The 25,486-nt window shown below is 48.7% G+C and overlaps 1 protein-coding gene and 1 long non-coding RNA gene across 20 annotated transcripts in view; both read left to right on the forward strand.

Annotated features, from left to right (window-relative positions):
* The window catches only part of SLIT3 (slit guidance ligand 3), a 914,676-nt gene that overhangs the window by 521,351 nt on the left and 367,839 nt on the right, over positions 1-25,486 (forward strand). The window lies entirely within an intron of this gene.
* Positions 11,297-17,190, forward strand: LOC146395636 (uncharacterized). Its single transcript, XR_014830892.1, has 2 exons — positions 11,297-13,758; positions 14,673-17,190. It is a non-coding gene; the product is annotated as an uncharacterized LOC146395636 (long non-coding RNA).

Raw genomic sequence — 25,486 nt, forward strand, 5'->3', positions numbered from 1 at the left:
AGGATAATTAAATGTGTTTGCATATGGCTGTATTTGGCATGCATTTATCATGTATATGCATATAGATAATAGATATGGTATCTATACACACACACCTATGTTCAGTCAACAGTTGCATATTGAGATATTTCCTATCTTCCACGTTGTTCCAGGCATTCCAGTGTTCTGGCTTCATGCTACTTAAAGTCTGGTCCACAGATGGGGACCACTTGGCAAACCCGGTTACTGGTCTGGGACAGAATAAGTGCCGAAATGAAGAGTACGCATTTAGCCACATTTACGGTAAATTGACACTGCAGAGACCTCCCTGCCCACGTTCCTTTTCTAATACTTTATTTTCTAGATATTCTGCAAAAGCATTGATGCGTGATAGATGGCAAAAACAAACCAAAATAAAGCAGAACAAAAACTGGCCCTTCACGGCATCATGGGAGAAGCTTGCCAGGACAGGCGCATACTGAGCTGCTTTCTGCTTCCAGGTGCTAAGGTTTATTTGCAGTACGAAGAGATGATTACACAAAGTTGTTAAACAGCAGGGCAAACACAATCGTGAAAAACAGTGTCAGAAGGCAGTCATAAATGACCCAGTGCCATATCAGTGGCTGCGATAAGACTTGCCACCAAAATCCTCCGCAGGAGGACGAGATCACGGTGCGGCAGTGGTCAGAAAACTCTTCCCTGAGCAAGTAGATCTGCTGTGGCTTCCCCCGCATCCTGGGCCTCCTGTCAGCATCTGTTCTGTCCCTTGTCACTCAGTGGCCTGCCGGGATAACCTCCTGGTGAGCGAGGGCCTGTGAATGAAGCTGGATGGAGTTATGCGTCACCCGGCAGCACGCACACACTCAATATCCGCGCTATGATCCTTGACGGGGCTTTGATGTGAGCGTACAGCACTGTAGATTACACGGCACGTCCTGTCCTGTGTCAGTGCGGTGTTGGGGCTCCGTCCCGACACTTTAATTAGTACGGGTGGAGGGAAAGGGTGTATTATTTTTCTCTTTCAAGGCAAAGACCCCAACACCCACGAAGAACTGTTTGGTTATGCCCACGCCTGAATGTGGTCGTCTCTCCTTTTGCAAACAGAGCCGGTAACCCCCTAGGATAACAGCTGTCGTGTCAGCTCGTGAAAAGAGCCATGGGCCCTGGAGGTATGAACCTCACTAGGTTCTCGTCCACCGGGGACAACTTGGGGGAGCGAGCTGCACCCCCTAGGTGGCCTCATCTTTAGCAACGTAAATGCTCGATTATTAACTTTGCAGAGTTCTCAGCCTCACAACCTGGCTACTGATGCTTTTGTGTATCTCACAGGAGTATAAGCTGTTGAAATGAGATCACGCCTATTGTCCCATTCAGATGCCAGGAATGATGCCCAAGAGGTAGGAAGGCTAGAGGGGAGGGATGGGGGGGTGCCCTTAGAGACGGTGGCAATTAAAAACCTTTGGCCAGGGAGTTCCCACTATGGCTCAGCAGGTTACAAACCCTACCAGTGTCCATGAGGATGCAGGTTTGATCCCTGGCCTGGCTCAGTGAGTTAAGGATCTGGCGTTGCCCTGAGCTGTGGTGTGAGTCAAAGATGCAGTCCGGGTCCCACTTTGCTGTGGCTGTGGTGAAGGCTGGCAACTCCAATTCGACTCCTAGCCTGGGAACGCCCCGATGCTGCAGGTGCATCCCTAAAAAGCAATTAAAAAAAAAAAATCCTTTGGCTGATGGGCAGCAGCTTAACCCACCACTGGAAACACCTGAGAACACGTTGCTTTGTGACTCCGCAAGCAGGTGTGGGTGTCAGGGTGCAGGGATATATTCCACCCAGAAAAGCGTCCAGGCATGACCTAGCCCTTCACCATTTGCAAACTTGGCCCTGAGTAATAAGAAACCCGCGCTTTGCTCTCTGCTCCCGGAAGAAGGTCGCCCCGCTTTAGTACTGAGTGCAATCTCTGCCCGTATAATAAGCCGCATTCATTTTGACATCTAGACGCCTGTGTAATGAAGACCTCAGGTCTGGCGCTCGGTTTATCGGTGTGTGTCAATCCTCATTTACATAAGACTTCAGTTTCTCCCACATCCCTGAACAGATGCCGCCGCCGCCACAAGAAAATACTGTTAACAATGAAAGGGCTGAGGATAAAGTTGCACAGGCCATCGTGTCTCTAATCCCCGCTTAACATTTTCCTTAAAAAAGAACATTGCCCTATTCGGAAACGAAACGCCGTGCATTTTTTTGATGTTCTTTATGGAGGGAGATTTTCCACTGCTTATCCTGAGCCTGAAAAACATCCGATTTCACGCCCCTGGTTCAGCTGCGAAGCGAACCCTGCTGCATAGCGGAAGAGTGGTCCCTTCATCTCTCTCCTGGAAAACAACAGGCTCTTCTCACCTCCCAGTGGCTGGATGCTAACACCTGAGGCTGGACTCAAAGATCCCTTAGGTGTGCTGACCTAGGCTTGTTTATTCAGACTGAAAGCTCTTGGGTGTCACTAGATCCCACAAAGGCGCAGAGTGACTTCCAGGGCTGCGGGAAGCCATCCTCCCCTCCCTCCTGAGCTTCCTCCAGGGCAAGGAGCAATGGGGACCCAATACTTCAGATGCCTCTTCTTCCAGCATTAATGGCCTTGAGGCAGAAGCATTTATTTTTGCAACTCAACCGAGAACGGCCCATCCAGGAGAAGTTAGGGGACTTTCACAAGACCACACATGTAGTTGGTTCTATGACCCGAGAAATAGCGCAGTCTCTACCAATCTTCATTTTCACATCCATAACGTGTGCTCATCTATAAAATTAGGACTGGGGAAAGAAATCTGGTAACAAGGCACAGAGAAAGGAGATCCTGAAGTTTATATAATAGGATTCCAGGCCCTAGGGTATGTGTTTTAAGTGGGGAGCCAAGAAAGGAATGGAAACTTGGGCTTGCTTTCAGGGAGTCTCCCATTCCAGCTCTACCACTTATTACTGTGTGACCTTGGGCAAGTTGCTCCACCTCTCTGGGCCTCAGATGCCTCATTTTGGAAATAGATCATGATGGTGCTCCCTTTGCAGTGTGGCTATGAGGATTTAAATATAATAATTCTTATAAAGTACCTGGAAGAGCAAATGACATACAGTGAAGCCCTCAGTGTCACCTGTGTATTATTAGTAATAATACTACTGCCATTATTATTTCTCCAGATGGCTTTGCCATTCTGGATGAGACAGAAATAGTGATTGACTCCACTACTGCCCAGGTCTCCTTGTATGTTTTCTCCTCAATATCTGCCCAGTCTTAGGAGGCCTGGACAGGCCTGGAAGGCATCCAAGAATCTAGGCCAAGGGTTCTTAACCTCGGTTCATGTAAGAACCATCCTGGAGAACTCTCAACAATACTGAGGCTTGAATCCCATGCCTGGAGTTGTTGATTTAATTGATCTGCAGTCCAGCTGGCCATCAAGAATTTTTAAAGCTCTCCAGGTGATTTTAATGTGAAGAACCACCGAGCTAGCGGAAGGCCTCATTAATTTTGTTATTGAAAAAAGTTCCTGAAATATGAATGGTATAAGCTGTTGTTTCCTAGGTAGAGCACTTACTGGAGATGTTGTGTGAGATCCTGTTAGATAATTTAGATTCTTAATACATGCTAATTGTTCTACAACTCTTTTAATGCATAGGAAAAATTATAACTAGCATTACCCACCCTGTGGTTTCACAGGTAATAGTCTTTCGGTTGAAATTAAAAAAAAAAAAAAAAAAAAAAAAACCCAAAATGGAAAAGAATGTGAATAAATTCACTGTAAATAAAGTCTCAAATTCATGTTTACCCATTGATGGTAAAAATGTGATTTGGGTGCGTAAGTGACGAAGGTGTTCCAAGGTATGAACACATATTATAATTTTCATTCTGAGTCAAGGTGATCATTCTAAAGACTGAAATTATTTTATTCAGTAATTGTAAAAAGAAAGGCTTATGAAATAGGGCGAAACTTCTAATTAAAGAACATGACCTTCTCAGTTTCTGGTCCTTTACTTTCCGGACCCATTTTATCTGAGATAAAAATGTTATTCCATATGTATTCAGGACCGTAATTACAATTACTTTGTATATATTGACGCATTAATGATAATGACATCCTGCCTTTTAATACCGCTCTGCCGTTTACAAAGCACTGGCGCTCACATTATGTGATTGGGCTTCCTAATACCTTGCCCAGGGTGGATTCTTGCCCCCTGCCCCCCACAGATGGGGAAAATGAGGCCCTGGGTGGTGGTGGGGGAGTGGGGTGCGGTTAAATGGCCTGTCCCACGTTCCACAGCCAAGTCTGGGTGGCAGCAGGACTGGAATCTCATCACCTCCACCCGGGGCAGAACTTCTCATTTTTTAACTGTTATTGCTCTTCTAAGCCTTGTCCATGCTGCCTGCTCTCTCTTCCACAGTAAATTGTCAAAGCGCTCAAGGGCCCCTTCTTAGGATGTGACGGTGGGTTTCCTTTCTGATAACTTGCTCCCACTCCCGAGCCCTCCCGTCTTGTGGCCAGGACCAGACACCAGGCCGGTTCCAGGTCCCATGGAAAGGGAAACCACCATCTCATAACCTCCTCATGGGTATCTTCACTTCTGCTCCTGACCAACCCCAATTTTTTCTCCTGCCTGTAGCCAAAATCATCTCTGAAAATGTGTCAACCCATCCTGGCCTTCTGCACCTAAACCCCGGCAATGGCCACCGCTTGGCTCGCCCCGCTCCTCCTAACCGACGTCTCCCATCCCCTGCCCCTGGGTGCCAGCCTCCCTCTTCTCCCCTGATGGCTCAAAACAGGCCACATGCTTGTTGCTTCACATCTGGACAGCCCTGTTCCCTGTGACAACAATGTTCTCCCTCTCTGCCAAAGACCTAGCTTCAGTATCACTGGCGCAGAGTGGAATTCCTGACCCCCTAAAGGGATGGCACTCCCCTGCCCCTTCTGGAGCAGGCAGAGCTCTCCTTCATAGCTCTTACTATGGCTCGGATTGATTCATCGGTGTGAAGCTCCATGAGGGCAGAGGTAGAATCACCCCCTATGTTTCTACTGTTCTAGTCTCAGACCCTAGCAGAGAAGTTAGTACATAGAAGCTGCTCAACAAATACTGTTGAATTAATGAGCAGAACAGGAAAAGGCACAGGGTCGCATACCCTCCCCAAGGACAGTGCCAGTCTTCACTTCCCGCACTGAGAGCAAAAGCCAGGGGTACGACATGCTGGCAGGACCTTCCAGGCTGATGAGGGCCACCTGCCACTGTACTATCTGGAAGCTGCTGTCTACACCTGACAGTGGATGCTCTAGGCAGGAAATGAGAAACTGCCAGTGGCTTCTAAGCAGCCTTTTTTTTTTTTTTTTTTTTTTTTTTTTTTTTTGCTTTTTAGGGCTGCACCTGCGGCACATGAAAGTTCCCAGGCTGGGGGTCGAATTGAAGCTACAACTTCCAGCCACAGCCACAGCCTCAGCCATTTGAGATCTAAACCACATCGGCAACCTACACCACAGCTCACGGCAATGCCGGATCCTTAACCCACTGAGCGAGGCCAGGGGTCACACCCACATCCTCATGGATACTAGTCGGGTTCGTTTCCACTGAGCCACAACGAGAACTCCTCAAGATGCTTTTTAAGGGAAGGGGCATTCTTAAGTTAAACCCTGAATAGAATACTCAAAGCCCCACAGGTTCCACCTCTCCAGGACTCTCCCGGAAGTTCCAGAGGCAACACATAGAAACCCTGGGGCTCTCAAGAACATAATCTCTTTGTTGTTGTTCTCTTCCTTTTTTTTAGAGTAGAGTTGATTTAGCATGTTGTGCCAGTTTCTGCTGTACAACCTAGTGACCCAGTCGTAAGAAATATACATTCCTTTTCTCATACTATTGTCCATCATGTTCTACCCCAAGAGACTGGATCTAGTTCCCTGTACTATACAGCAGGACCTCACTGCTTATCCATTCTAAATGTAACAGTTTACAGAGTTCCCGTCGTGGTGCAGTGGTTAACGAATCCGACTAGGAACCATGAGGTTGCGGGTTCAATCCCTGGCCTTGCTCAGTGGGTTAAGGATCTGGTGTTGCCAGGAGCTGTGGTGTAGGTTGCAGACATGGCTTGGATCCCGCGTTGCTGTGGCTGTGGTGTAGGCCGGCAGGTACAGCTCTGATTTGACCCCTGGCCTGGGACCCTCCATATGCCGAGGGAGTGGCCCAAGAAAAGGCAAAAAGACAAAAATAAAAAAATAAATGTAACAGTTTGCATCTACTACCCCACACTCCCCACCCATCCCGCTCCCTTTCCCCTCCGCCGGCAACCACAAGTCAGCTCCCCCTACCCATGATCTGTTTCTGTTTTGTAGATAGGGTCGTTTCGGAACACAGTGTTCAAATCACCTATCTAGTAGATAAAAACCATGCCAGCCATTGGCAATCAGTATTCTATTCCCCCTGAGCCAGTCAGTCCCTTGTATTGGCCATTTCCTTACCTTTCCATTTTCCTTACCACTAAAATAGGTGCGATATTGCTTATCCTGATGCATGCATTGGACTGTTTTGCAGATAGAGAAAGAAATGAGAACATTTGGAATAGGTAGATGCACTTTGTGTTATCACTTGAGCCCAAGTTACACAAATATGCTCTCTTCTCCTTAAGGGCTTTTGAATGAAAGAAGCAGCACTGATGTTCATAGATACAAAGACATTCCAAAGACAGGACCAGAGCGAAAGAATAAATGCGTTATTTATTAGCATTCTGGCTTTAGGTGGGTGGTCAGTAGGAGACTGTTTTCTGCAGCAATAAGATCTTTGCCTGCAGATCAGGAGACCTGGCTCTGAACCTACCTTGTCATCCAATTACTCGCTGTGGGAGTTTGCCAGGTCGTCTAGCCCCTGGAAGCCTCGGTGGCCTCATCTGTAAATTGCAGGGAGTGGGCGTGGGTGGGGGAGTGGAGGTTGGGGAATGACATTCTGGTAGCTTGGAGGATCAAGTGCAACAGCCCGAAGAAAGGCCTTTGGAAACAGCCAAGTGCCTTCGCAAAGCGAAGCATTCATATTATCCAAGCACTTACCTAATTGCACCAAGGGGGAGTCAGGGAGGACTGCCCTGCATAGCAAGGGTGTAGCAAGACTGACTCGCATCATGGTGGGGCTGGGGCAGGTCTATCCAGAGAACATGTGCTTCGGGCGAGGGTGCAGCCCAGGAGAGGGCTTATTTCCAGCCACGATAGTGGGTCCTCCCCCTTTTCCAGGAGCTGAAGTGGCTTCAAAAAGCTCTGGATTACTAGGCAGAGGATACCATCCAGGTGGGCAGAACGTGTTAAAAGGATCCCAAGTACACTCAAGGATGTTTGTTTTTGATTAGAAGATCAGGATTAACTGGATTAATGGAGGCTCACGGATGGAGAATGTGCAGACGCTAATTGCCCCTAAATTACAGTGGATTCCATTGGAATTGTGTATTTTCCTCCAAAAGCCTAACCACCGCCCCTCCTTCCCTGCCTCCCTCCCTCCCCTCACAATGCTAAATGAACGTGTCATTGTAACTGAGATGAAAGGCCTTGAAATTTATTTTCCACTTCCCTCCAAGATCTCTTGTTTGCAAAACACAAGAGGAACTAGGTTACTAAGCTAGTTCCAATTTATTTCATACCAAGAAAAAAAAAATGTTCCAGGGACTCGGATTTCTGGAAGGATTCTTACAAGCCCGCTTTCCTTGCTGGAGTTTTCTATCACACCAGGGACAGAAATGAGTGGTTCTCAAAGTGGAATTGTGCTTCAGAATCACTTGGAGGCCCTCCAAGCACAGCCTGGGGTCTCTGATGCCCAGGTTGAGGGGGTCCCCAAAACTTGCATTTCTGACAAGTTTCCCGGGAGTACAGATGGTGGGGGTTCTGAGACACACTTTGAGTACCCCTGAACTAGGGAAATATCAAAGTATTTAAAGCATCTGCCCAAGGGAGTTCCCACTGTGGCTCAGTGGGTTAAGAACCTGACTAGTATCCATGAGGATTTGGGTTCGATCCCTGGTGTTGCCAAAGGCTGTGGCGTAGGTTGCAGATGCAGCTTGGATCTGGCGTTGATTTGGTTGTGACGCACATAGGCCAGCCGCTGCAGCTCTGATTCAGCCCCTAGCCTGGGGACTTCCATATGCCATGGGTGTGGCCCTAAAAGGCAAAAAAAGTAAAAAAAATAATAATAATAAAGAAAGAAAGAATCCAGTCAAAGAAAACAAGATGCAAACCTCAGAGTGCTCAGGTTGAGTCTCCTTGGAAGAGGAGTGCAGTCACTCAGCAGTGAAATATTATGTACTCCCTACATTAAATATCCCTCTATCTTTGATTTTATAATGCTAACGGATGGCTTATGGATGAATGGGCCTTGCTATGGCTCAGGAAAGGCAGAGGAGTTTGGAACTGGGGCAGGCTCTTCCTGAGAGTCCCCGCCCATCCCTTCTTCTGTCTGCATTGCACACCCTCTTCTTGTGATTACTGTTGTCAAGTCGTTTTTAGGGCAACTCCACAGGTATCACACCTCCAGACCCCTGAAGAGTCCCTCTGCCGTGAGGCCCCCCTCGCTGCGTATTCCAATCCTGTGCCACATTCAGTTACAGATCACTTCTCTGCAAGGCTGGGTCACACCCAGGCTACTTTGCTGGTGTGTCCAGAACTTTGCAACAAATTTGGGATCTGAGCTCTGGCGTTGCATCTGGTTTACCATGTGACTGTGGAAAAATTCACTCTAAACCCCTAGGCAGGATTTTACTGATCAACTAAAGGAGGGGGTTCGTCCAGTGAGATTAGTGGTTCTTCCTTTTTAGGGGAGAATGCAAACCAAAGGTATGGGCCCCTTCCTTAGAAAAATGCGCACATGCACATTCATGACAAATGTCGCTTACAAATTTTAGATTACATCAATAATAATGTAGCAATAACAAGGAATAACAAGAGCTGGCATCTATCAAGTGCTCACTATGTGCCAGGCCCTGTGCAGAGAAAGCACTTTACATGTATTACCGAGTTTAATCCTTGCAACACTCTCTGAGGTCATAATGTCCAACTTCTAGCTGAGAAAACCATGGCAGAGATGGAAAGGAATTCATCCCAGGTCACCCCAGTCACAAGTAGCAGATGGGGAAGTGCCCGTCATGGCTCAGCAGTAACGCACCCGATTAGTATCCCTGAGGATGTGGGTTCAATCCCTGGCCTCACTCGGTAGGCTAAGGATCCAGCATTGCTGTGAGCTGTGGTGTAGGTTGTAGATGCTGCTCAGATCTGGCATTGCTGTGGCTGTGGCACAGGCTGGCAGCTACAGCTCCGATTTGACCCCTAGCCTGGAACGTCCATATTTTGTGAGTGCAGCCCTAAAAAGACAACAAACAAACAAACAAAAAAACCAAGTAACAGAAGGGGAATTTGAGGTTATGTGCACTATCCTGAAGCTGACAAATGGCCCCCTGGCATGTGTGACCCTGAGTGAAGAATGGAGCCTCTTCTAGGTGATACTTTCAAGTTCCTGGAGCTCTGAAGTCCCAGGATTCTATGATTTCCCCCCTTAAGTCTTAAGAACCAAATGTGGGGGAAATGACCCATGCTGTTTTCAAGGCTTTTCTGTATCAGAGGTGGTCCCCAAACTTAGAACTTAAAGGCAATTTGGGGTCCAGCTCAGGAAAGGAAGCCACTTCTGTCTTTTGCGTCTATCTGAAAAATGAATGCTTTCTTATCATCATTGCTAACCAGAGGCAGCCTCCTTTCAAGGCAAGGGGAGGTAGCCCATCTCAGCTTGGGCAGGTCAGTAATGTGACGAGATAAAGGGCAGTTTCTTAATGAAAACCACTCTGCCTCCTGCCAGCAAAGGAGTTTTCTTAGTGCATTTCAAGTCCGCTAACACCTCTTCCCAGATCAATGGCTTTTCATAAATGCACCAGGAGATCTTTGAACCGCTAATGCTTCAGGGGCTGTTTAGGTTTGGAGTCAAACTGTTTAATATAACTCTCCTCCAAGTCTGGCTCTATTGCAAGGTCTCAGGAAGCAAGGCGGAGGGATGTATAAAAAGCAGAACTGCCATGGCCAACTGACGTCCCCCCGCCTCGGCCTCCTGTTTATACAAGCAAATTGGACCAGGCTGATTACTTTCAGGAGGGGAAAGGAGGAGTGAAATGCCATGTGGGTCATGGGGGAGAGTCGAGTGAAAAGGAGTCAGATTAAAGGTACCTTTTGATTGGAGTGGCGCAAGTCATTTGCTTAAAAGGGGAGGATGTCATTGATTGCCTTCATCAACAGATGAAGTCACCGACAGATGAAGCACAACCACAAAGACTGCATCGTGCCCAGCAAGTGTGGGCCAGACGTCCCACGTTCCTGGGAAAAGGAATGCCGTTTAATTGAAACACTTGTTAAAACACTTCAGCTGAAGGAAGGATGTTTTTCAGAAGGATGATGATCCTGGGCATCCAAGGGATGTTCAGCCAAGGGCAGGGTTTTATCTGCCCAAAGCTGCTCCCACAGGAGCCCCTGGTGAAAATGATAATGAAATAAGCAGGGCAGTTGTCATTGCCTGAGTGTCCCCCTGGCAGGCACGGAGATATGTCTGTATCTCATCTAAACCTCACAACCGCCCTCAAACATGGAGTCTCTACTGTACTGACCCTATTTTCAGGAGGGGAAACTAGCCCTCAGGGCAGATCAGCACCTCGACTGTGTCAGCATCCACTTGCATGGGGACCTCAAGGATCTCATCCTTTGAACCACCGCACCCTGTCTCCCACGTGAATGGGACCCACCATGATCTGATGTGAAGCGCATCTACTCCTAAAGATCTGTGACTTGGAAGTTATGTTGTGTTTTCCCGAATTTAGACTTCAAGCCTCTTGAGGGCAGGGACTCTCAATTTTGCCTCCTGCCACAGCGCCTGGTCCAGTAGAGACCTGTTCCCTGTTTTTCGTTCTTGAATAACTGATCTAAAAATAGCTTGAGGGTTTTGTGGGGAGGGGGTTCTGATTATAACATTAATACAAACTTACTGCAGAAAATATTGATTTAGGCACTCACATTACATAAAGATTAAAAAAGAGAAACCACCCGAGGTTGGCAGTCATTAACATTTGGGTACGTAGCCCTCTGCTCTTTTTCTGTGTACATGTACACATAAATTATACTTGAAATAGGGTTACATTATTTGCAGCCTGATGTTTGGTTAACAGTATGTCATAGTCATCTTCCCACATCAGTAACCAGAGATCTTTGGCAGTTTGCGTGTAATAACCTTGCACTGTGTCCTATTGTGTGGTCACGTCAGAATTCACTCATCCACAGCAGATGGACTCATGGGGTGCCCTGATACTTATTGGTCTCTGCAAACACTCCTGCACTTACAACCTGGTGCTCCTCTTTTTCAGTCCCGTTCTTGGCCCTGCTTCTTAAAAACATCACACTGGCTTGGATTACCATTCTAGAAATGGCAAAGCAGATATGTTGTCTGTTTCAGAATGCCTCTGAGACTTAACACGATTCCGTTTTTAGTATAAAAATTAGGCTGAGCATTCCCCCTAGAACAGAAGGAAGGCAGGAGCATGCACTCCTCCATCAGTCCACCAGGATGGGCTAGGCTCCTCCCTGTGCGCACTCTCTCCCTGGAGTCAGCACTGCATGGGTCTTGGAGCCATTTCCATAAATGTTCTGTCTATGAAATTGCAGTGGACCGCCAATAAACTCAGAGTCAAAGGTTAATGAAAGCCAGCAGGAGCATGGGGAGAGGATGCAGGCCCAGGATTTGGGGGGTTTGGAGCATAAGCTACTCCCCTTTGAAATCCATGGGCTCAAGGGCATCCTGGGGAGTCACAGGTGGCTGTGGCTATGCTGGGACCAGGGAGGGATGAAGGCAGAGCTGGGCAAGTGTTGGGGGCAGTGATGTAAGTTAATACAAAGTACAAGCCCCAGGAATCCTATTGATTATTTTTCATCAGCCAAATGAAGGCAGATTTTAGATTGAGATTTTTTTTTCTGATGAGCTGTCACCATGGTGATAGAATTGGAAATTCTTTTTCTGACAACATTGCTGTTAAACCATTTGTCGGATTATTTGCATATTGTGACTCTGGGAGGCCCCAGAGCTATGTGCTCCCTTCTTTGTGAAGAAGGGAGTTGATCTCACCCTCTCTCAGATTTGTTACCTCAAAGAGAAAGATCCAGGCTTCCTATCTGCCTGGTCTCAACCTGGTCAGGGTTGAGGCTCCTGAGTTCCCCAGAGTCCCTCCCACAAAGGGAACACATGAGCAAACAAGCCAAAGAAAAGGCACAAAGAGTGAAGAATGAACCTGTTCCAGGAAAATGGCTTTGAGTCTCTCTGCTTCCTCCCTGGACCCAACTTGCCCAGCACATCCGCAGAATCCCCCCAGGGCAGGGATGTTGGGGGACCATGACCTTCTAGAGTGAGTCTGGAGCTCGAGAGTCCAAGTTGCTATTTCCGTTCCGGGGTTGAAACCATTTCTGAATTCCCCCCTCTCTTTCCTTGAGTGATAATTTAAGATTCCAGGTGGATTCAAGATATTAAAAAAAAAAAAAAAATTCCTTCTCTTCACTCTCCGACGGATTCCAGAACTATATCCAGAGAAGGCCCTTCTCAGGCTCCTTCGCTGACTTTGGCCCAGCAGAAGAGGCTGGCGTGCCTCCTGAATCTTCCAGCCCTTTGCCCTGACTCACACACCCATTTGCACCTGTTCTCTGAACAATCCCCGCCTCCATCATGAAGAAACAGGGTCTTGATGCGAAGCAACCACACTCTACCAATGGTCTCCTAATGTGGTGAGATGTGGCAGCATCCGGCGACGTCACACATCCCCGTGCTGTCCCCTATCCCCGAGGCCAGGTGTGGTTGCCGTCCGCCTAGGTAGGAGTTGCTTGAGACTGAAACCTCTGCCTTGGATTTATGTCTTTGTGTCTATTTTGTCTCTTTCCCCCCATTACCCTGCCTCTCTCTAAAGACAAGCAGGGGGGAGGTTTATTCTGGGCTGTTCTCAGTTTGCTCCTGGAGGGTGTGGTGTGCGCGGCAGCTTGGGCAAGGCACGGAGCCCAGGCTGTTTGTGTCACACTCCGTTCCCACCGACAGACACTGCTGCTTGCCTCCCTGTCCAAGTCTGAGCCCACGTATGTTCCGCCCGAGTCGGGGCTGTTGCTCTGGAAACGGAAGCAGCAGCACCATCCAGAGTAAGACCATGGCCTACCCGGCCACGAGTCTCACAGCCCATCCTGGCAGCTTCTGGCGGGTAAAGGACATCTGCTCCCCATGCCCAGAGAGAGGTTCTGGGCTAAGAGCTGTGTGTCTCCAATGGAAAAGTTAGGGCATGCATGTCTTTCCATGCTCACGTTGGGGGCAGCGTAGCCAATGGGAAAAGCACTCAGAATTAGAATCTCAACTGAGTCCCAGCCCTGCTGCCTACTAGACGAGGCACACAGACAGCGCTCAATAAATGCAAGCTGTTAGCCTATCCCCCGCGAGCACTCCTCCACTTCCTCTGGGGTGGACCGGCCCTCCCCGAGTCTCCCGGTGCTGCGTTCACACCCAGCGCCTTGCTCTTGGGATTAAGGTCCTGGCATCAAGCTTACCAGCTGGGTGACTGGTTGCGTTCTTCACCTTTCTCCTCATGTTTATTCATAAAAGGGAAGCTGGGGGGAATTCCCGTTGTGGCTCAGTGGTTAATGAATCCGACTAGGAACCATGAGGTTGTGGGTTCGATCCCTGGCCTCGCTTAGTGGGTTAAGGATCCAGCATTGCCATGAGCTGTGGTGTAGGTCGAAGATGTGGCTCGGATCCCACGTTGCTGTGGCTCTGGCATAGGCCAGCGGCTACAGCTCCAATTGGACCCCTAGCCTGGGAACCTCCACGTGCCACGGGAGTGACCCAAGAAATGGCAAAAAGACAAAAAAAATTTTTTTTTAATTTAAAAAATAAAAGGGAAGCTGGGGCTTGAGGATAAATAAAATAGCAGGCCCGAGGTCCATAGCTCTTGATGTACCCAATGTGACTTGCTGACAGAATTGAATTCTCCGACCTCAGGGTAGAAAGATTTCCACAGGGAGAGAAAACTGTCCTTTCCCTTTCGCCGGACTTAGTCCTTTATCCCTTTCTGAAGATGCACCTGCTCTTATGCCACCTGCTCCCATCTGTCTGAAGAGACGGGTAAGGCACCGGTAGGAAACCCAGCTTCTGACCCGCCTCTGCACAGCCGCCCAAGCATTAGCACCTCCGTGGGCAAGGCCTTCAGTGCGGTGGGGGATCCCAGTGGTTTAGGACAAAGATACAGGCTGAGGAGTATTGATGACCATGGGGAGAGCAGGTGGCTGGTGGCAGAGAGAAAAGAGGACGGGGGTAGAAAGAGGAGAGAGGAATGAGGAAGAGCAGGAGGAGGTGGAGGGAGGGAGACAGAGACAGAGAGAAAGAGAGAGAATATCTCCCAGTGAGTTTCGACTAGGTTCATAGCTGCCTTTGGGGAAAGTTTATCGTGGTGGCTTCTCAATACCCAACAGCCTGCACTCAGAGCTGTCCCCAAAGCAGATGATAAAGGCCTTTGAAAATCTTTGGTCTTGGAGTTCCCGCTGTGGCTCAGTGGTAAACAAATCCGACTAAGAACCATGAGGTTTCGGGTTCGATCCCTGGCCTTGCTCAGTGGGTTAAGGATCTGGCGTTGCCGTGAGCTGTGGTGTAGGTTGCAGACGTGGCTCGGATCCCACGTTGCTGTGGCTCTGGTGTAGGCCGGTGGCTACAGCTCTGATTCGACTCCTAGCCTGGGAACCTCCACATGCCGTGGGAGCAGCCCAAGAAATGGCAAAAAAAAAAAAAAAGAAAAAAGAAAATCTTTGGTCTTAATAATCATTCTTCTTTAAATGAAAATTCTACCACCACCACCACCCCCATTTTGAAAACAGGATCCTAAAAGAATACAACCCATTTTTTTTTTTTTAGACAAAGAATGTTTTTCACAGTAACAGAGGAAATGACACCCCCCACGCAGCCCAGCCACCCGGAATTGCTCACTGCTCTGGGCACCAGGGCGAGGGCCTCACAGAACTCACGCCCGGCCCTGGTCCTCAGGGCCTCCTTCAGCGTGTTTGCATTATCCGTACTTCTCTGTATCTGGACGTTTGTCCAGGAAAGCCAAGCATAAGACATGCCCGGCAGGTGTAAACTCAAACATCGGCGTATATGACAATTTCTCATTCGTGATGGCGTCACACTTGACACCAAAACAAAATCTCAGGCCCTCTGGGTCCCTCTGCCCCTGTTCCCGGGGATGTGTCCAAGTGCCAGGGGGGTTAAATGGTGCAAGGGAGGAGGCGATGGGCATCTACTTCGTGGAACTAAAGTCTCTCCACCTGGATCCACCGTGACAACCCCTTGCCGCTCAGCTTGCTTCCTCCCTGCGATTCTCCAGGGCACAGGAAATTATTCTTCTGCTTCCCTGCTCCGCAGAGGCTCTGGGAAACTCATGGAAGGCTGTCCTGGAGGCAAGGCTGCTTATCGCCCTCACTCATCCAGCGCTCCTCCTCCAGGGTAGAGCCCAGAGAATTCTGAGAGGCCTTGCCACCGCCCCCACTCCGCCTAGTAGAGGGGTGGTCTGCTCAGACCTCAGCATCTGTCCTTCCCTCCACCACCACCCCCCCGCCACTTCCAGTCCTGGGACCTGGCACACGGAGGTCAAGAAGAGGGGCTCTCCCAGGTGCCCGTCTGTGTCTTGACTCCCTTCACCATCCTTTGAATATCTTCCGTAGCCGGAGAAATCTTTGGAGGAGGGAGGTTACTAATCCTGACCAATCAAGGTGCCCCAAGCACACGTAGGGTTTAGATCGTTTCGTCCAACAGAACGTTCCCTGCTAGTGGAAATGCTATTACGGCAGCCACAGCTGTGTATGGCTGGTGTGACCTCTGAACTGAATATTTAAGTAACTTAAATTCCAGTAGCCTGGCGAGTGGCCACCCTACTGGACCACACAGGCCTAGATTTTGAGAACTTCTGTGCCAAGAATGCATGTCTTTGTTCTCTGGGTTGCACTGAAGCATTCTTCCCGAAGACAAGGGTGCAATATGCCTGTCTACCTGCGTACAAGAAGTTAGTTAGGTATTAGAGGGTGCAGCATGGGACACATCCGTTATCACTTCAAAACACTATCCCATCATCTGTCAATAAAAAGCTGTGTTGTGCTGGTCAAATCAGTGGGCAGCCCAGAACCTACCTATTGCCCGTCCCTTAAACATTGCAGAAGACAATGAGGCATCTTGAAGGATAATAGGGGTTCTTAGAACTTGCTTTGGGAACCACCAGGTTAGTTGTATCTAAAGTGCATCCAGGAGTCCCCGTCGTGGCGCAGTGGTTAACGAATCCGACTAGGAACCATGAGGTTGCGGGTTCAATCCCTGGCCTTGCTCAGTGGGTTAAGGATCTGGCGTTGCCGTGAGCTGTGGTGTAGGTTGCAGACGCAGCTCGGATCCAGCGTTGCTGTGGCCCTGGTGTAGGCCAGCGGCTTCAGCTCCGATTAGACCCCTAGCCTGGGAACTTCCATATGCCGCGGGAGCGGCCCAAGAAATGGCAAAAAGACAAAAAAAAATAAAAAATAAAGTGCATCCAGTCTGCTTCTGACATTCTAAGACGTGGGCATGTACGTGAGGATGCCGTGGCTTCAAAGGGGTGGTGACTTGCCTTGCACTACGTAGCTGATTTTTACAGGAATGATCCGAGAGCCAGGTCTGCCACAGCTCATTCAAAACTCCATCTCCTGTACCTTATGTCTTTCTCTAGGATTCTAACTTTGACACTAGACTGTTCCATCTGCCCTGGAAATAATTCTTTCTGGAGCAAATGGGCTGATTCCTCTGGCACTGTCTAAGGTAGGACATCTACTGGTCATCCCTAGAGAACCACTGTTTGTCGTGCTGGTGTTGCAGGACGGGAGCAGACACCATGGCCAAAACTGGTTCCCACAACCACTCACGTCTCTCTGCTTCTCCTCCATCCTCTTTCTCCTGCACCCGAGTAGCTGTCCCCACACTTCCCATCTAAGCTTTTGGAGACACTATGGGCATTCTGAGTAAGGAAGTGACCTCACTTCTTAACTCCCTCCAGCTTTTAGCCAAATAGAGGAGATTTTAAGTTCAGCTGTGATGCTGCAACAAATGATTTTAATGTAATGTATAATACAAACCGATTGAGGTTTATTTCTAATATAAAATGCAAAATGGCTTTTCCTGATGAATAAGTGGTTTGCCTTCAATTAATGACTAAGAGACCCAAACTCTTTCTTAGACCCAAACTAAGAAGCCTCTGCCACCTTCAGCAGGAAGGGTCCTAGGTTCAAGGCTATGTTTGTCTGCAGCCTGGGAGGATCAATTCCAGGAGATTTCAGAGGCCAGACCAGCTCAGAGTTTCCTCTCGCAACTCCACACCAGAACTCCATCACATGACCATGCCTAACTGCAAGGGAGGCTGGGAAATGTAGTCTAGATATGTGTACATGGGTTTGTTGAACAGCTGCCACCCTTCTAAGCCAGCATTTGGCAAACTTTTTCTACAAAAGGCAGATAGTAAATATTTAAGCTTGACAGGCCATTCTGTCTCTGCTGCACACCTTCACCTCTGCCATTGTAATGTAAAAGTAGCCATAAACAATATGTAAACAAAATGGCATGACTGTGTTCTGATAAAACTTTATTACAAAAAAAAAAACAAACAAAACAAAACAAAACAAAAAAAAACCTGCAATGGGCCAGATTTGGCCCCAGGACTGTAGTTTACCAACTTCTGTTTTAGACCAGGGAAAACACTTGTTCCCAAGCAAAACACAGAACAGGAGCATTTTAGACTCTTTACAAAGAACAGGGAAAAAAAGGATGTGTATTTTCTCTGAGTGCAGGAGACAGCAAAGAAAATGGATTAAGAGGATCTAAAAGGAGTGGGATGACTTATTTAATCTTTTTATAACAGAAATGTTTGCAGTTGTGCTTTGGAGGAAAGAAGTGATATCTATAAAGAAGAAGTGTCTTTAAAAATGTAGATTTCAGGATTCCACCCTCAGTACCTTCCCAGTGGGTCCCAGGAATCCGCCTATTCAACCCGCTTACCCATCTGGTTTTAAGCAAATGGTGGACCTTAGTGGGTGATCACAATTTGCTGAATACCACTAAGCTTTTTTTTTCCTTTTCTGTATTTTTAGGGCCACACTTGCAGCATATGGAGGTTCCCAGGCTAGGGGTCAAATTGGAGCTGTAGCCGCCAGCCTACACCACAGCCACGGCAACTCAGGATCCGAGCCACGTCTGTGACCTATACCACAGCTCACGGCAACGCCGGATCCTTAACCCACTGAGCAAGGCCAAGGAGTGAACCTGCGTCTTCATGGATGCTAGTTGGATTCGTTTCTACTGAGCCACAATAGGAACTCTGCAAGCCTTTTTCCCCCCTTCGGACTCTCATGGATGGAACCAGCTATGAGTGCCTAGGAATAAAATGCAAGGTGCACAAATCCAGCAACCTAGGTAACCCCAAGTTTTCTTTTTTTTTTTTTTTTTTTTTTTTTTTTGGTCGCACAGTATGCAGAAGTTTCCAGGCCAGGGATTGAACCTAAGCTGCTGTAGTGACAGTGCCAGATCCTTCACCCTCTGTGCCACAAGAGAAACCATCACAATGCATGGCAGTGGAATTGATCTGATAGGTCTTTCTAATTTTTTTAAGTGTGTTAACTTGGGACTCTTTTCAGTCATGCAGTGTGTTCTGCACAACCCACAGTTGGGGGAGAAGCGAGGAGCAGAGAGTCCAGCCCTCCAGCCAGACCATGACTGGCGGGCGGTCTGGGTCTCCCATTCCCTGCTTCCCTCCTCTGAAAATTGGCCGCTCCCAGCATCCGAGAAGGGACAGTGTTTGCTGGAGGAGAGGGGTTAGTGATGGTGGGGGGTGAGGTGGCCCAGCTGGATGGTGCCAATTCCTAATGCCCTGTCCCTTCTCTCCCCCTCCCCATAATGCAGCTCAGGGTCCCGCTAAACCATTATCCCCAGCCACCAGCTTCCCTGCCACCCAGCCTCCCAGAGTGGCAGAGACAAATCAGCCTAAGAGAGTCAGGCGTGGCTAGGTGTCAATGCTGGGTGCTCCTGGCCCCCCCCAACAGGGAGAGGTAAAAATTTGCTTTGGGTGACCTTGAGAAGGTGACCACAGGAGTGCCCAGGGAAGGGAGTCCCATGTGCCAGCCCCAAAATAGAAACAGAAGGAAAAAGAAACCCGCCTTCCAGGCCCCTGCTTTTACCCAGAATTAGCCGTTTGCCTGCCATCAGAATGGGTGGGGATATTTTCCATTCCCTTAGCAAGAGGACTGCAAAGCCTGGAAGAGTGACAAGCAAATCAGTCACGTGTTTCTGCAGCTCACCGCCCAACACAGGGATGAGAGGGGGAAAGAGGTAAAATTACTCTGGAGAGGAGGGCAGTCCAATGCTCAGATCTAATATTTGGCCCTTGGAATTTGCCCTGAACTTTCTCCCATCCCTCTTAGATCAAGCCAGGCAGCCCCCTCTCAGCTGTGCCCTCAAGGGTGGCCAAAGCTCAGCCCTGTGCTTCAGCTGGGCAGCTTGGCAGTGCTCTGGGCTCAGGATGGTGCTCTAACAGAAGAGCAACCCATTTCCCTGGAGAAGACAGCTTTATCTGAATTTTAGTGTCCTTTCTAGCAGCCCTCTGATGAGTTTGGTAAAATGTATACATTCAGAAAGGTCAAGGTCAAAGGCACCTACGTTGGTTCATGCTCCTAATGCAGACAGAGGGCTATCCGGTGACCTCAGTGTACTCAGCAGTCACCTTGGGAGCTTGCGGGTTATAGGGTACTCCCCTCCCAGGGATTCTGACTCAGGAAACTGGTGTAGGGACTGAGAATTTGCATGTATAAGCTTTCCAGGTGATTCTGCGGCCTGGTATAAATTCTGATTCTATAGTAGGTATAAATGATTCAGGTAATTCTGGGGCAAGTGGTATAAAGAGGAAGCATACAGGATTCAGGGCCGGGAGGTTGCTTTGGGATTTTTTTTTTTTTTTTTTTTTTTTTTTTGCGGTGGGGGGGTGTTGTTTTTGGAAGATTTATGGGTAGAACCATGACCTCACTCAACAATGAAATCTAACAATCTGATCAAACTTGCATTCAAAAAGGGCTTCATCCCGCTGGAATTTTCCTCCAGCTTAAGCTCATTCTCCTCCTTCTTTGATCCTCAATGGCTCCAGATTACTTTTCTGACTTATCTTCATAGAAGCAAGTAAACAAAAATAAACCTTTGGAGCTGCTGGAAGACACTATGCCATCCATTAGATTTTTTCTTTTCTTTCCTGTTTATTTTTTCCCCTTATAGACAAAATTCCTTTAGCCCTTCCTCATGAGACCCATTATCCTTGGCAATATGGCACCCTTCCTAGAGTTCCCACAGCAGTACACGGCTTGGAGGTCAATCCCTTCTATAGGAATTTGGCCCCGATTCTGTCCAGAGGCTTCTCAGGCAGCATTCGGCCGACTTTGAGCAGCCGGTGGCAGAAGGTGTGCCATTTGGCCTGCCCTTGCCAGCCCTGCTGCAAGCGGGGGCTGGAACGAGTGCTGTGTATGGTCCCCAAGCTGCCAAGGTTGCTGCTTTCCTTTCCTTAAAATCGTCCCCTGGTGAGAGCCTCCGGCGGTCCCAGGTCTGTGCCTGCCCCACTTGATGCCATTGATCATCTTGGCTCTTCGGATGTTTCTATATTGGGGACCCCCAGTGCCTACTGCGAGCCTGGCATGAGGGCTGGGCAAGGAGGAATCAGCTGATGTTGGAAGCAGCCTAAGGTAACCTCGGAGTAAAGGCTGTAGACCTCTCTTAACTCTGATGAGGACTGGCTCTATCCGCCACAAGTGGGCACGACCTTTCCAGGGCAAAGTTATTTGAACTGCGATCCATGAGGACATTTAAAGGTAGATGGCAGGGGTGTTCCTGTTGTGGCTCAGTGGTTGACGAACCCGACTAGTGTCCATGAGGATGCACATTCAGTCCCTGGCCTTGCTCAGTGGGTTACGAATCCCGCATTGCCATGTGGTGTAGGTCACAGATGCGGCTCGGATCTGGCATTGCTGTGGCTGTGAGGTAGGCTGGCAGCTGCAGCTCCAATTCAACCCCTAGCCTGGAAACCTCCATATGCTGTGGGTGCGGCCCTAAAAAGACCAAAAAAAAGTGGGGGGATGGCAGCGCAAGTTACACAGAAGGTGCCAAATTTACTACGACATTTAAAGAAGTTACCATCCAGCAGCCTTGAGTGTAACCGTGACAGTTTACATCCCGCGGGACAACAGAGTGTGATGACAGACGGACAGAGCTGGTCCAATGACCGTTCTAGCCCTGTGATCTCCGACAGGTCTCTTACGCTCTCAAGGCATCAGCTGCCACATGTGGGAAAAGGATGCTCACATCCGCAGGTAACATGTATGGAGCTTTCACTACATTCCTAACATTGCGTGAAGTGCTTTCCCTAACTTTTAATTGAAAAATCACACCAACTCTGTATGATGTATGCGATTATTTGTCCCATTTCACAGATGAAAAAAAAATGGAGGTGCAGAAAAGGGTAGAATCTGGGTGATTGTTTGCATGGGCTCAGCACTGTGCTATCATCCGTCTCCTGTTTTATGAGCATTGAAAGAGATGTGTATGAGCAGCTTAGCCCAGTTCAGAGCAGCGTGCAATCAGCGATGGTCATGTGTATTACATGTGCTTAGACTTACGGGCTCGTCCCAAATGAAATAATTTCTCAGTTGATAGAAATAGAGGCACTTAATGAAGAACGATATTAATTATGTTTTGCTAAATGCCCACACTGCTATGCCCTCTCCTAGGAAAGCTTTCCGGATCCATGAAATGTACTCCTCCTGTAATCAGCATGATGGCTTAGTTGCTAGCGTTTCACCCACTAGCTCCGTCTTGACTTCTGCAGCAGAAGTGTTGTTGTGTTTCTGTGAGCACGTTTCTGTATGAGACCAAACTTCTTGGGGCAGTGACTATACTTATTGCTCTACACCTGCCCCCCCCCCCGCCACCCCCCCAGGATTCAGTCAGGAGGCCCTTATTTGCTGACTGGCTGGTGCTTCTTTTTCATTGCCCAACAGGAGACTTGGGGATTTATTTTAAAGCCTAACAGCTCTATAGTTAAATCATAATCTTGGGCTATCAGTTACTCCAAACCTTGAGAAAACACTTGCTGATCAGCTGGCTTCGTGATTGGCTTTTTGCGGGGTCGCTGGCCCTTGTGAGGCAGTGGAGGGGACTTAGCCAAAATGAAAGAAAGAAGAAAAGCAGAAAAGGAGATAAGCAAGGGAGAAAGAAAGAAAGAAGAAAAGAGAGACAAAAGTGTAGAACTTTAAAACTGGAAGATTCTTAGTATCTATTCAGTGTCTTAATTTCATCAATAAGGTTAGAAAATTGCAGAGAGGTGATTGCAACAAAGTTTCACAGCTACAGATTATATATCAATTTTGAACAATTGTGATGCTAACTTTGCTTCTGCCTGCCAAGCATGCCTATTACCAAACTCTGGCTTTTGGAACCCCATTGCAAACGGGCTCCTGGAGCTCAGAAATCCAAAGGCCCTTGGCAGAGATCCACACAGCCTTCAATGCACACCTGCCAGAGCTCTCCTGCTGATTCAGGGTCACCAGAAACAAGCTCTGAACCTATGCTGGCAGGAGTGGTCTATCCTGAACATAAAAACAGCTGCTTTAGAGGGGGGCCGGCAGCAGCAATGACCATGACAAGGGTATGGGGGTGAAGTGGCCAGAGCTTTCTGGTGTTTCGTTCTTTCATAATATAAAGAAAAATCCACACTGGGTCAGATATAGCAACTTGTTGGGAGTGTTGCTTTGTTTTTGTTGGGTTATTGGTTTGCAATGTGTTTGGGAATGGATGTGGAGCCCCCAGCGATGACTGGGTTTTGCTTTTGGCCCTCCTGGAAGTTTTGTTCTATAGCCTACAGCTTCTCTGGTTGCTTCTTGATCCTCCTGCAAACCTGCCTACCCCCCCCCCCAGCCACGCCCCCCCCCCCCCCGCAACTTCTCTTCCCTCCCTGCAGCCCGGTGTGCAGACAACACCATTTCCCAGCTCCGAGGAGCAAAGGCCAGCAGACATGTCCACGGAAGGGAAGCTAGCTGACCTAAGTCTTGTCCTGTCCTTTTTCATGTCTCTGTCTTAGGCTTCAGTCCAAAGGACAGCCCTGATTTTCCTGTTCTCTCTCCTCTTCCCCATGGCATCATTCTCTCTCTCCCACCCATATTTCAGCTTTCCTGGCCCTCATCAAATCTATACTGACATTCCACTCCCTGTACTTAGGTATTCACACCGCTGCCAATTTTGGGTCAGAAAATTCACTAGATAGAGCGAGAGAGAGATGGGAAATACATATCACATAGAGTGGCAGGTGACACTTCAGATAAAATGATCTTGAATTGCTCTGTCCTTGTGTGTGATGTCATAAAGAGGATGGCCAGTCCGGAGGTGTCGCAAAGCTTTGGGACATTAAAAGAATGTACCCTTCCTTCCTTAATGGAACCTTCTCTGTATTCCAAGTCCCATTGGCAGGCAGGTCCCTGGGTTTTTTATGTGGCACTTGATAAACCCTTTGCTCTCTCCCTTCATCTGGTCAGTGCAAAAGCCAGCACATGCTGAGCCTATGACATGAACAAGGCAGGCAGAGTTTCTCTTTCGATGGAACTGATGCCCTGGGGCAGCAAGCAAAAAAAAAAAAATATATGCAAATATAAAAATGGGATGCTTGGGGGTAAGTGGCACTCGAAAGTAGAAAAGGAAAATGTGCCGAAGAGATAAGGGGGTGTGACTGGTTATTTGGAGTCCGGGTAGGACCTTCGGGCTGACATCTGAATGAGCAGAAGGAGCCCAGCCTTCCTCAAAACAAACATTCATCCATCCAGGAGCTTTCTCTGGCCCCGGCTGCCCAGGGCTACCTCGTTAGCCCGGGCTTCATTCCAAGCGAGCCCGCTCCTCGGGACAGGTGGAGGCGAAGGGTCAAGCAGCCGCTGAAAGTGGAGTAACCCAATCCTGGGGACGAGTCGGCCCTTAATAAACAGCCAGGTCGTCCTTTGAAAAGTGAAACCTGTGGCCAGGTCTCCCAGGGCCGGCAGATCGAGTTTCAGTTTTAATCATGAAACCAAAGAGATGCCCCTGCCTTTATCCCATCTTGCCCAATTTCAGCTTCCCCAGAAAGAAGAGAGTTTCCTGTCTCGGCTCCTGGGGGGGGCTCCGGTGTGCTTACCTCTGGCAGCTACTGGGTAGCCTGATGATGCCGAACAAGAAAGTTGAATTGGATGGGCTCACAGAATGGTAGGCTGGCAGCAGAGGCCCCAGATGTGTGTGTGAGCGGGTGATGAAACGGGTGTGGGGTGGGGAGGATTCAGATGTGTGGGCTGCAGCTCCGATTATGACATCACAGAAGGAGGGGGCAACTTCATGATTCCTGGGCATGAGCATTTTTCCCCTCTCCTTAGTTCCCCTGCATTTGGCCCAATTTCTAGGAAACGCCAGACACAGCAAGGTGACAGGAAGACAGGCAGGGCTCTCAAAACAGAAAGACAGGCACCCCTCGCCCCCATTCCTAGCTCCCGTTTGGGGCACTTGTGTGCAAGACAAGGTGAAGCCGTTACCGTGCGTTATTCAGTGTAACCCTCTCAACATCTGCAGCAGGTCTTGGTGTTAGTCCCATTTCATGGATGCAGAGAGTGAGGCTCAGAGTGGTTAAGGAAGGTGGCCAAGATCGTCGAGAGAGCAGGCAATGGCCAGGCTGCATCCGGGTCTGACTTAAGCATCCGTATTCTTTAGTTTTGCTTCCCCACCTCCTTGGGTAGGTGCCAGATCTGCCAAAGTAAGACAAGTGGGCAGGCGCGACCTACCTTCCTAAAAGCGTTTCCCGAGGTGATTTCTAAAGATATTCGATAGGGGCAACCTTCCAGAATTAGCTCAGTGGCTCGCCCTTTAATGGATGAATAATTGGGACGGGGGTGGAGGTGGGAAGCAGCCAGAGGGGGTGACATGGGTGGAGACTGATTTCTAAGGCTGGGTCTCGTCTTTATTTGATGCTAGTAAATTTTAACGAGGCCTTTAATGAAATCCCAGTGCTTAGCAGAGCCTCCACTTTACAAGCCCTGGCCCAGAGCAGAGGGAGGGGTCATGGACGGTCCTGCCTGGACACAGTGCTGGGCCCCCTCATCCCCAGCCGATCAGGGCAGGTGCTCCCGGGTCAGGGGCTGCCAGTCAATGTGATACTCAAAAGAAATAGCAGATGCAGTTCTCGCGGGTCCACACCGCTTCGCCGCATTTGGCTTTGGAAACATGACAAAACGGATGTTTGTAAGGAGTGTTTGGGGGCTCATCCCTGTTCTTTTCTCATGTCCCAGTCCAGAAGCTGGCCTTCCTCACACCCCAAAAGAGGCTCCTCCCCCACGATGGAGAGTTACTGTTTGCGTTGACTATTGAGTG

This window comes from Sus scrofa, chromosome 16 (assembly GCF_054392235.1).
Source record: "Sus scrofa isolate SSC_HxYL_T2T_F1_AM1 chromosome 16, Sscrofa_HxYL_maternal_Yorkshire_Landrace_v2.0, whole genome shotgun sequence".
Lineage (NCBI taxonomy): Eukaryota > Metazoa > Chordata > Mammalia > Artiodactyla > Suidae > Sus > Sus scrofa.